At 42.7% G+C, this 12,594-nt stretch overlaps 1 protein-coding gene across 3 annotated transcripts in view; it reads right to left on the bottom strand.

Annotated features, from left to right (window-relative positions):
• LOC139688049 (connectin-like) overlaps positions 1-12,594 on the bottom strand; it is a 956,843-nt gene that overhangs the window by 887,229 nt on the left and 57,020 nt on the right. The window contains exon 1 of one of the 3 annotated variants that reach the window (XM_071585464.1): positions 3,692-4,755. The exons of the other annotated variants lie outside the window; for them this stretch is intronic. The gene's annotated coding sequence lies outside the window, so the exon portion shown is untranslated. Of the gene's footprint in view, positions 1-3,691; positions 4,756-12,594 lie in introns of those variants that run through there. 3 annotated transcript variants of the gene reach the window in all.

Here is a 12,594-nt window from a genome sequence, read left to right as displayed (position 1 = left end):
GATACGGATAGTGAACAGCAAAGCTCTGTGTATAAATCCCCGGAAAGGCTAATCCAAAAAAAGAGTCCTGCGGAGAAAATGTTGTCATATCATTTTTCGATACTCAGGGAATGCAGGGTTAGTATAATGTATTACCTCATAAAGATCTTAGTGAAGTATACTATAGGGACGCACTGAAAATTCTCCAGAGCCATATCAATCGCAGAAGATCATCTTTCAAAGCAACAGGCTGGATGCTGAACCATCTTAATGCACGACCGCACATTGCAAATGCTTTTGCCGAATATCTCTCGAAAATCAATATGAAGTGTGTTCTTCAGCGTTCCTATAGTCCAGAATTAGCCCTTTGTGGCTTTTATTTTACCCCCCAATGTAAGTAGACATGTTTGTGGCATTTTTCATCACCAGAAACTGAGAGAGGGTTAAAGGCTGCTGAGGCGATTTTGAAGGACTTATTATGCATGGATGGCTTTCAGTACATCTTCTAAGATTGGAAAAAGGTTAAGTCAAGTGCATTTCATTCAATGGGAACGAAAGGTATGAAGTTCAAAAAATTCATATATTGATCGTCCCTCGTTAAAAAAATCTCTGGGATTGTGGAGCTTTACCGTGGGCACAACGTAAGTATGCAATAATTTAATTCACATTGTTTTACATTCAATATGGGTGTAGTGTTAAGTAGAGTGTTAAGAAGTCACCCTAGAGTCTAATTATAAAGTAAAAGGACTTAAGTCTAGTTATGATTATTCGCAGAAACTGTCATCAGCCTCCCAATGTACAACTCTTCATTCACGGGAATGGAACACTTCTAATCAAACGAAAAGAAGCTTTCCATCAGCGGAAAGAAACGCCTTCAGAGAAAGTCTTCGGTTCCAATCTCTCCTGGCCATTGGTCAACTCTATTCTCTGTTCCTGACCTCCTATCAGATAAATTAGGCGACGTGTGTAGTGCTGTGCTGATATAGGTGTTTAAGGTATGAAGTCATTCAAGCGTATTCCATGGAGCGGCTAGGAAATGTAAGTAACCGGTAAAGATGAACAATAAATATGATACATTACAGGTATTACATATTTATAAATATTTTAAAAGTATACGGACTGCCAAATGTAGAAGAAATTAAGCAGGGGACATCTATCTATCTATAAGAAATAAATGTTGGAGGAACAAATGAGTCGTCTATGCATTGTTCACCGTGATTCATCTAAAGAGTTGACTTAGGTATAAACTTAGAAAATCTGTTTAAGAGCAACCCAGCATGTGTAATTAACGTAGAATTTCAACTCACAACCTTAGCCGGATATACTATATATTACCTGCGTCGGCAGAAAAATTTTAACTTCTCTACAGTTGATATTCTCATTTTCAGAGAGCTAAAACCATCAATCATAAAATCAACTGTTTACATCCCAAGGAAATTTATAATTTAATCTTGATTCTCTTTCCTTTTAATTTATCGTTACGTGCATAAAAATATTAGACTGAAAAGATGGCGTAGTGTGGATCCACTACCCACTTTTGACGGTATTGATTCTCTGATGACCCAAATGAAGAGCGGTGTACACTAAGTGGATAGCCATTATTTTATCTCAAAATTACGGAAGTTTCCCAAAGCCAACCAACGTTTATATTTTTTTTATTTGGCAATAGTTCTTTCTTCCGAAAAACGACTTTCGCTCAGGCGCTAAAGTTAATCACCATTTCAAACGATGGGTACAAAGCATCGAGGAACTGTGATTATAAAAAAAAGAGATTAAGCTGCGTCCATCGAAACAGGATATTGCTACCTTCATAAGCTAGCTATAAATTTTCTGTCGTATTCCTTAAGTTTTTTCCCCTGGACTATTAATTCCCTTTGTTACTTGAAACTTCGATCTTAGCGGGGCAGCGGCGTTTACCCGAAGAGAAGACTTTTTTCATTAAGAACTTCATCACATTCTTCTCTCTCAACCCCTTGCTTCCATCCTCTTCCACCACCTAACCCTACGCAATTCACCGCCGTCCTTCAAGAGGGTTGCGTCCTTCCAAATATCCTCAGGAACCACGGCATCAACAACAATACGACGACGCCACGGGAAACTTTAGCAGATGAGCGGAGAGGGAAGCAGAATAGGATCCAGGGGTGCAAACGACGCCCGAGGCGGTGAGAATGAATCCATACTTATATATATATATATACACACACACAAAACTTGCACACTAACTTCTGGAAGAGGATTTGTTCATGTGGGCGCACAAAAACCGAAACTTTGCGAACTGAAGTATTTTTTCCCGAAGATATTTTTGCTCATTAATTCTATGCTGCGCGATCAGGGTTGTTGGGACGCCAAGCGAATGATTAGTGCACCATAATGATTCAGAAAACTTCGCTCGATAGTCCTCTTTCATTAAATGGATTTACGAAGAACGGGTGGAGGAGGATTTTAGCTGAAGCCGATAGTCAACGAGTTACAGCATCCGTGGACTCGTGACTTATGGGTCACGAGTTCTCTTAGCACTCGCTTCGCGCGAATCGATGCACAACTTTTAGGCTCTGCAGCGAACATAATTTATTTGCCCCAAAACATGTTTCCATGATAGAAAAAAGAGCTAAATAAAAGTAAATCTAGAAAATGAAACTTAGAAATATACCATTCCTTTTTTTTTTAAATAGGCAAACCTGGAACTAAGAAGCGTACTTCAGAACTCAATGTTAATCACGAAAAACGATATGTTTTACATATTGTGGAAACACGCCAATCTTTTGGAGTGCGGTGATCATTAACAATGATCAAGAATGCCTACAGCTAATACAATGAAATGTAAAGAGAGTACTCTCACGGTTTACTCGTTCCGTAATTTGAAAATAACTATGAATTTGGATTCAAATATGTAGAACATTTAAATATAATTGAGATTGAGGCTCAACGTCTCATAGCAACACATTTGATTTAATATAAAAATAACCAAAAGGAATAAACTTTTTAAAACTGCAATACATTGTAAAAAAAACGTCAACTGAAGCCAACGGATGTTTCTTCCAAGTATCTCTACAGTAGAAAACTAAGGTTAAAATGAAATGCAAGTCAGAACTGTAAATTGGTGACCGATGACCGATGTTGCGAGTTCACGCAAAACGGAAAAGGGCCCCAGTTGCGGGAAATCCGTGTTAAAAATCATGTTTTAAAAGTAAATAGTGCAATAGTTGGGCATGCATTTCGTCAAATATGAGTCGATTTCAGCGTCGGAGGGGAACGTTTCGTTGGATTAAAAATTTCAGCTCCCAGCCCACCAAGCTCCACTCACTCAAGGGGACGACTTCATCATGGCATTCCCGATGAAAAAAACCCGAATGGCGCATGCTCATAGATCATGATTTTTTACTTATTTTATGATACGAGAAACTGGGCGTGAATAAAATACGACGTATCAACTTTGTCCAACTCTCCCGCGACCCTTCGCGAAGGAAAGCCATTCCGTCAAGGGAAACGACTTTATGCGGCATTTTTATACACGGCCGCACACCACGCAGAGGCTCAAGCGACGACACCTCGGGGAGTAAAGGAGAGAGAAACACAAACGCGGTTGAGGAACGCAAGGAGGATGTCACACGCGGATGAATAAATAAAGTGATTAAATGCAAACGGATATAACGTAGAATGAGGGGGCGGGGTATTGAATGGACCGCTCGGAACGGGGGTGTGACGGACATACCTTTTCCTTTCGCCTTCTCTCTATCCCTCGGGGGCACGATCGGCGACCCCTCTACCCTCTTGCGCCTTGGGAGTCGGATGGGACGCGGCGGGACGCTCTGTCGAGGAGCGGTGCGAGGATATCCGATACTCGTCGGGAGGGTGTCGGGAGGCGGAAGGGGGTCTCCCCGGACGCTTCTTGTGCCGAGAGAGGCTCACGCACCGAACACTGACGACTCAACACTCACACGCACCCTCGCACCACTCGATGCGCGGTCGGTTTTTATCAGTCGGGACGAGGGCACACTTGAGATCCTGCCCCGTGGTGCCACGGGAGAGTATCAAAAATGCGAACGCGGCTCGAACGGAACCGATCGAAAGAAGAAACAATCCCGTCTTCTACCAAAAGTGTAATTTTCACCACTCACAGTCACTATCTAGTTGGATTTCGTCAAAACTTTTTCGCACTTCGATTTCGCCTCTCTCCCGAATCGACGCGATGTCCTGAAGCGGATCGCAGTAGACACAAACTTCCTCGGAGAGTTTTTACTTTCTCTCACGGAAGATCCGGAAAATTCGAGCGGAGACACACGTCGGATTCAATTACTCGACTCCGCGCCCACGGTTCCAACTCCGGCTGCACCTCTCCGCCGACAGGGGGTGTTGCGGTCTCGCTCAGAGGTCGGAGGCGGGGGGGTATTGCTGGGGGAGGGGAGGGTGGTGAGCAGGATTTGGAGATTGATAAAAAAAATTAGATCGCTGCGGGGACGAAGGGACAAAATACCGATGTGAAGAGAACCAATAGACGGAATCAAACAGACGGGGATGTCGCACGTAGGGGGTGACGTCCCTTTATAAGGCGACCCCGCGGGGGTGAGAGTCGAAGGGGGTTCGGTTGGTCCTAGCGACGGCACCTCCTTCCTCTTTCTCCTCCACAGCCTTTCCCTCTTCCGACGAGTCGTCTCCCTTTATCCCTCTACCACGAGATCTCCTGCCACCCACGCACACACACGCACCACTCCACCCGGGCGCTCCTTCCTACTCCACTAGACTCTCCTCCTCGCAGCCTACACCACTACTTGTCGGAAAGGCCTCCGGCGTTGGACTGGAAGGGAGAGAGGAACCTACACTCGTCTCTCGCGCTCTCCGGCCGGCCCTCCCCTCCCCTACCTCTCCCCCTCCCAACTCCGCCCCCTCCCGCTCCATTCTTCCACTCCCCTCCGCGGCGCTTTATTCAACCAACAGCCGCACCGGTTCGGTTGGCGAGGTCAAAATCTCTCTCCTCCCTCCTCCCCCCCCTCGACACCCTGCGCCCCACCCTCCCTCGCGACTTTAAGGGGCCCTCCGAGAGATCCCTACCCTCACTCCCCTTCATCGTCTCCTCTCCCTCTCTATCACTCCCCATCCCCAACAACCCCCCTCGCCCCCTTTGGCTTCGGTCAACCAACCCCTCGATCTCAACTCTTTCCCGCACCCTTCAGATTTTCCACCCTTTCCACCGCGACATTTTTAAACCAATCCCATCCCTTCTAGTCCTTGAGTATACATGTATTCCTACACGGTATCCTTCCCACTTATCCCCCGCCCAACTGCCGCTTGCCTTTATCAAGCGTGTCATATCCTCACACCCTCGGCGACCCTTGGCAGTGCCACAATAGGGCAATGGGGTAGGCGGGAAAGTGGTTCCATCTCGTGTCGCGGCGGGGAGGTTTTGACAAGTCCCCCCTCCCGTCCTCTGGCAGCACAGCGCCCCTGCGTGCGGCACGCGGCCAGTCAGTCAGTCAACCAGCCAGCCAGTTAGCCGCCCGCCTCCATCCCTCCCTGGTAGGGCGGCTGCCCGACTCCTTCGCTGCCCTCCCTCTCTCCGACCTAAGGCCAAGCACATCCATCTTCCCCGCCAATTGCTCGCTCTGCCGGGATGGCCTTTTTTCCATCGTCCGTCCATCCATAATACCCACCTACCCTACTAGCAGTGCTCACCCCGCCATCCTTCTGAGGGGTGGCTTGTCACCGGCCCTCGACTCCCGAGCAGAACACCACCAGCAGTGAGCCTCTTCGCGTTTATAGGAAAGGAATGTAGGTTGTTGAATTAGTAGGATTTCAAAGACTACGAAACAGTCCCGCGGCCATGGGTCCTTTATATTCCGCCACGATGATAGTTAGCTATGGGTTACCCAATCGAGGTCACCGCATATGAATCAGAATCGTAACTTTCCGACGGATATTTTGGAGGTTTGGTGATAAATATTGGGGAGAAAAGGCGTAAATTCATTTCCATACCAACGGATGCACATCAAACTACATTTGATATGGCCGAGCAAGGGTTGAAGCAATCGTGTCTAGAAGTTAAGTTTGGACACTGAAAATTACGTTTAATCGAACACCTTTTTCTTTTCTCAGCAGTATTTCTAAGCAAATTTGGGTTTCCATAGTTCAGGCAATCATCAATATTGACTACGAAGTTCAGGTGGAATATCTCTGTGAGAATTTAGTCAATTTTGTTATATATACCGAAGAAACAAGCGTGACTGAATAATATTTTTCATTCTTTCAGACACTAAGGTGGCATGGTAGACTTGGACCAATCTTTGCCTTTCTCTCATTCAAAAAATGAAAGATAATTTACTTTCAAAAGGAAAGACAACCCAGCCAATCCTATTAAACGATATTCGTGTACTTATCATGAATTTCATAAGCACTCACAAAGCACGTGGGGAAGCCGTAATTGCGAAATATCTTAATAACCGATGGGAATGCTGTCATTGCAAACATTTGGATAACATCAAATCATAAACATTCGTATCTAATTCTACTAGTTAAAGCAGAATTTACTTAGAATTTAAATCACATAGCAGGGCATATAGAAGGCAAACGAATACTGTGATAGACATTCAGAACCGAAATAGGGATGCATTTCGTATAAACAATGAAGGTACGACAATAAGCAAGTATTCAAAACTGAATGTTATTACTGCCAAAAATAATCAAATGAGCTCAAATTTCGAAGGATATCAGCCAGGAGATAGATTAATACCAAGAGATAGTTGAATTTGAATATAAAGTTTTGGTCGATTATTAATGTGTTAGCCATGTGAAATAATTATATAGACCTCTCTGTACCCGGCATGATAGACTTCCATTACGTTTTTCAAAATGTCAAATGTTGAAACCTCATGGTCTTACTTACCAATTAAGTAAACGAATCAAGCGAATGACTGTGAATTGGATACAGTAGCAAATGTCCTATGACCAAAATATTTTTCAAAACGGCATAGACAAATTACGTTAGGTTTTAGGAGCGTTTGGACGAAATTTTATCAAAGACGCTTGGCGAAGGAGAGATTCCAGGGGCTTCCTTATGCAACGTGACATATCATACTTTTGCGAGGAATAACTTACCAACGTCAACATAATTTCAGCGCTGTCCTGGAGTGTTGACTTAACATCAAGCATGGCGGTCGGAGCCCTGGATTGAGTAGAAATCGCATCATCTCGGGAAGTCGCACTTAAATTAGCATTGCCTCAGATGTACGTCTGCGTTTACATAGCACGTACACCGTTGCCGCCTCACTTTCTTCGTTTCAAGGTATAATCGATTTGGATAGGCAGGCTTAAATATCAGGGGCGGCAGAGTGTGAAGTCGAAACAGAACCGTAAAAAATGACCACTAGGCAGCACAAATCATTGGATTAAACATATTCCCGACTAATTTCTCCAAATTTATCTCTCTCAGCTTTATCAGATGACCCTTATACTATACAACGCTGGTGTGACACTTGGCGATTAGAATTAAACTTAAAATAGTGTACAGTAATAAATTTTCGGAAAAAGAGACATTTCCTCCAGAACGCCTACTGCATTGGGAACACCGAAATGGAATATGTAGACTCAATTAAATACGTAGGCGTAACCCTCACTCACGATCTCTCCTGGGTGAAACACATACGGGGAATATGTGGACAAGGTAACAAAAAAATGGGATTCATTTGTGTACTTGGTGAATGTGATGAAAAGGTCAAAGAGAAATGTTATCTCTCGCTGGTTAGGCCTCATTTAGAATATGCTGCCAGTATATGGGATCCTCAAGAAATTGGATGAATTACCGAATTGGATCTCGCGCAACGGAGATGAGCTAGATTTGCAAAACGTTATGATAAACTTAGTAGCGTACCCAAAATATTAGAGCCGGCCGGGAATCACTCACGGAGCGAAGGTTAAATTGCAGATTAAACCTCTTGCATTAATAGGAAGAAGCTATGATGTTGATAATGTATAATTACCCCCATCGCACCACGGTAGAAGAGATCATTTTAATACAATTAGAGAGATTAAGTGTAGTACAGATAGAGTTAAGGTGTCATTTTTTCCACGAACGATAAGAATCAGAATAAAATTGTCCGATCACGGTAGGGTCACATTCGGAGCAAAATAAGTCTGGTGTTTATTCACTCCCTGCCACACACCCCATCGGTGCGGTGTGCACGGTGCTAAAATATCAAAATATATTAAATTGAATACAGGTTTGTGAATTCGGACAAGACAGACGTGTCGTATAATGACAATGTACACGTATGTTTCAGTCGCCTACGATTTGCCCTCCCTCGCGTACTCCTTACCAAAGCGTGGAGGTGAATCAGAAGTTGCCTGCGCTCCGTCCATTCGCATCGTTTCCATTTATTGGACCTCCATACGGACCGGACAAGAGACGAGAACATACGTATGTTTTCTATGCATTATCTATTATTGGGTGACAGAGTGTGCCTTAGTGGTAATCTACTTCCCAGAGTCAGTTCTTTGGATTTGGAAAAACAACTTCCAAATAAAATAAAGATTCATTCGTCCATCGCTTGCCCCTGAAGGTTTAGGGTGGGGAAATAATACCGTGCACAGATATTCACGGGAAACCTTTGGTAGATATACATTTACATTGAACTGACGTAATCGGATACTCGGCCATTTCAAGCTACCTGTAAATTACTTCACTCCCTTTTCCCGTCTTTCCCTCGAATTTATTTCATCTCAGATAAGAATTCCCACCACCTTTATGGGATTCCAACATTTTCTTCAACTGCCGGCGAATTTCACCTCCGGCGTAATTTCCGAAAAACCTTTAATAACCCTCGAGAAACCAAAGGCCTGGGAAGGATGCCCTTCAGTTCGGCCAGTGAAAACTTTCGGGGAAGAGTAGAGGACGGGTTTCATTGGCGGGAGCACTCAAGGCCCTCATATTGCTAACGCCCGGCAGCCAAACAAAAGGAAATGCTTAGCTACTACTTTTAAGGAGATTTGACTGAGGAGGGAGATATGTACATTATTCGGGCATTTTCAAATATATATATATATATATATATATATATATATATATATATATATATATATATATATATATATATATATATATATATATATAGCAAGTGGAAAGATCGGGAGTTCAAATCCTGGTCTAGGAAATATTTTTACTCTCGTGATCTGCTGGATTCCGCCTTCCCCACCTCTCCTGTGTTCGTCCTTTGTGTGTGTATATATATATATATATATATATATATATATATATATATATATATATATATATATATATATATATATATATATATATATATATATATATGATCATGGGGACAATTACGGAGCAAATAAAGACTGTAATAATATTCCAAAACCAAGTCTATCAAATTGCTATCGCATAGCATTGCACGCAGGCATACAAAAAGTCGATTTTACCAAGCATTATTTTTAAAAATATCTCATGATATCGTTTCAGCAGAATTTGAAAGAAAATCACGTCAAATATGTTAACTTACTGGTTAACCTCGTATGTTTAGCGCCTTGCGCCCTTCCTCACCGGTTGGAAAAAGATTTCCAATGGGCAAATGGATTGCCAAGTACACCTCAGTTAACGGAGAATGAGAGTGAGGATCGATCTTGATAAAATAAGGGGACATCTCTATAGGGGAGATAATTTTAAATATCAGTGTTATCCTTTGTGTGTGCTGCAATCACGAGTTGGTCCAGGGAAACAAATAACCATGACCAAAGTCACAGTTTACAATCAAAAGAACTACCGATTATGTTCAAGATACTCGTCTATTCTCACTATGTAATTTACGCATTGCGTACAAATTTTCCTTCGACGTAATGCAGCAAGTATTTTTATGAACCCAGAGGATTCACTCTGGGAGTAATTCCTCTAATGTTTAAATGAGTATTTTCATAAATGAGGTAATTAGGTAACAATCATATAACCAATACTGATGTTTGTGTGAAACTCTACACCGATATTTTGGTCAACAAGGTCATCATCAACAGGAAAGAGAGTGAACCGGGGAGGACAACATTAACTAAGTACTGCCCGTGGTCAAGTGAGTGTATTCAAGTGGGCTGAACACACTGTACCCCTCCACTTGAAAAAACTCACTCGGACACGGACAATACTTCGTTACTATTGTTTTGCCGTAGTCAACCTCTCACTCCTGTTGATGGCCACCTAGTTGTCGGAAATATCAGCATAGAGTTCCACGAAAGATTAATATTGGCTACAGGATTGACACCGAACAAACTCGTAGCCAATAGGTCATGTCCTTTCCCAGAGTATCTGTTGAGTGAAATTCTCTTGAGTCTTCCGCTGAGTTAGAGTCTCCATAGCTGTCAACGCTTCGATAACCGACTTGGTCATCGTCCTCAGGTTCACGTCCTCGTCCACAGGCCAATCAGGAGACACCTGATCCCAGGACGAACGTATATACGCCGGACAAAAATTGACGAGACGGAATTCAGAAACCCTAGGGACGATGACCGAGTCGGTTATTGAAACGTCCGCAGATATGGAGACACGCAGGGTACTGAATGAAATTAAAAAAACTCACCCCGGAGGAAGATCCGAGAGGATTCCACTCGCAGCCAATAGTTCACAAGATCTTTGAGTATCGAGTACGTCTCATTGCTTTAAAGCATGACATCTAAGTGTTTCGTTGATGTAAAGTAAGTACATTCGTTCAGAATACTTGCATGTTGTTTCGAAGATATTCCCTAATAATCCTTAACTTTCCGTATACGTATGTAATGCTGCAAAAGGAATTGAATTACCCCTACGTTAGAAAAAGAACAGACCATAAGACGCACACTTATCCACTTGAAGGAGTTCTGGCGTGCGTAGCGAAGTATGAAATGGAATATTGCTCGATCTTTTCGGTTCTCTTCTTTGAAGCGAAATCGATCTCTCTTCCTCATTTGCACTGCTTCCCTATTCGGATTACCTGATCGATTCTTAGTGGAGCCTATGAATATTTGCTTCGTCTTCTTTCTCACATTAAACTCAACCAGAAGAAGAAGAGTTTGTCAGCGGAAAGTTATTCTATAGCATTAATTCAAGAGAGCCGTACTTCGGGGCTGTGGCATTACATTTTGAATTAACTGAGAGAAATTCTTAAGAAGTCAACTCTCCTTAAAGAAAACTTTCACCAAGTAAACAGCTGAAACCCCACGGCATTGCTTTCGTTGTCTGAAATATGACATTTTATCATGATAAAGCGACAGCTAAACATTACCACAATGCAAAGGAAATTGGGAAAAAATGATGAGGAAAACTAAGGAACCGTACGTTTGTCATATGAATTTGTTTAATAGTCAAAATTTTCCAAAGAAACTGCGGGAGATGCCGCAACAGTAACTTTTAACGGAGTCATCCGCTAATGTGCATTTCAATGCAACAATTTCAGAGCGTAAAAATCATGTCAAGGCGAATGATTTTTACGCTCTGAAATTGTTGCAGTCAAAATTTTATTCATTATATCCAATTAAAAATTCTTAATGATTCCCTCGTTCCATGTTCAATTATTTGACTTGAAACTATTTCTGTTTTGACTTCAAATCAAATGATCAACAAATATTTTCTATCATTTATCAATTTTTAACAAAAACATAATTATTCTACATATTCATGGTTTATTGCCTCGGTAAGTACGTATTTTATATAAAACCATATAAAAAACCATAAACACATTTATTAACCCGAAGGTCGGTTTGGTAGGTGATGGTAGAGTTCACCCAGTACTAAGCGCGTGAAATTCACACATCAGGGTAGGGGAGCCAGTTCCTTTCCCTGTGCCGGTAATGGTTTCCCAGGAAGACCTGGTACCCGAAAAATCATTTAGCTTGAGTGTAGCTGCGGGTGCCAAGGGATTTGCCCAGGAATTGAACCCGAGACCCTCCGGTCAGTAGTCCAACGCTCTATCCCTGGACTACCGGATCCCTAGTCTAGAGGTATCTTATATATGTATTTAAATTTCACTCGATTGCTGCTGAGTTTCTTTAATGGAAGGAAAATATAGTAACATTCAAGAAATTTCAGACAGCCAATTACTTAAAGTCATTGGTCAAATGGAGCATGGTATACGTGCATTCTTAAGATTAATAACGGAATAATTTATGAAAAAAATGATAATGGCTTGAAGTCTTTCCCCAGAGAGTCACGTATCTCACAAAGGTGATGATGTTACACAATGATGGATCGCAAATCCTTGCAGTTGCTTTCGCCTTTTCGATTAGTACGAAATACAAGTCAGGACATAGGAAGCAAAAAAGCTTTTTTTCGCTTCGGAACGTATTCGTTCCCTCAACCTGAAGAAGGTATAAAGGAAGTTGGGAACCTTAGCTGCAGGCCTTATATATTGGACTGCGCAGCCTAGATCCTAAGGACATCCATCCACAACTCCCCACCCCCCATTATTCTCCCTTATCAAATAAAAAAGGAAGGGAAAACCAGCGCCCAAAACCTTTCCTCTATTTCTTCTGCTTATCCATCTCTCTCCCCCCCCCCCCCGCCCGCCTTCGCTCACGCCCCGGCCTCGATTCGCATGCTCTCCGCTGCCCGCCTCCCTCCCGACTTCGGCCTGCGATATAGCCGACGCTCTTTATCTCCCTCCTTCA

The sequence above is a fragment of the Hetaerina americana genome, unplaced genomic scaffold (assembly GCF_022747635.1).
Source record: "Hetaerina americana unplaced genomic scaffold, ioHetAmer1.1.p SCAF_2, whole genome shotgun sequence".
Taxonomy (NCBI): domain Eukaryota; kingdom Metazoa; phylum Arthropoda; class Insecta; order Odonata; family Calopterygidae; genus Hetaerina; species Hetaerina americana.
Note: the sequence above shows the minus strand (reverse complement) of the source record. Positions and strands in the feature narration are given on the sequence as shown.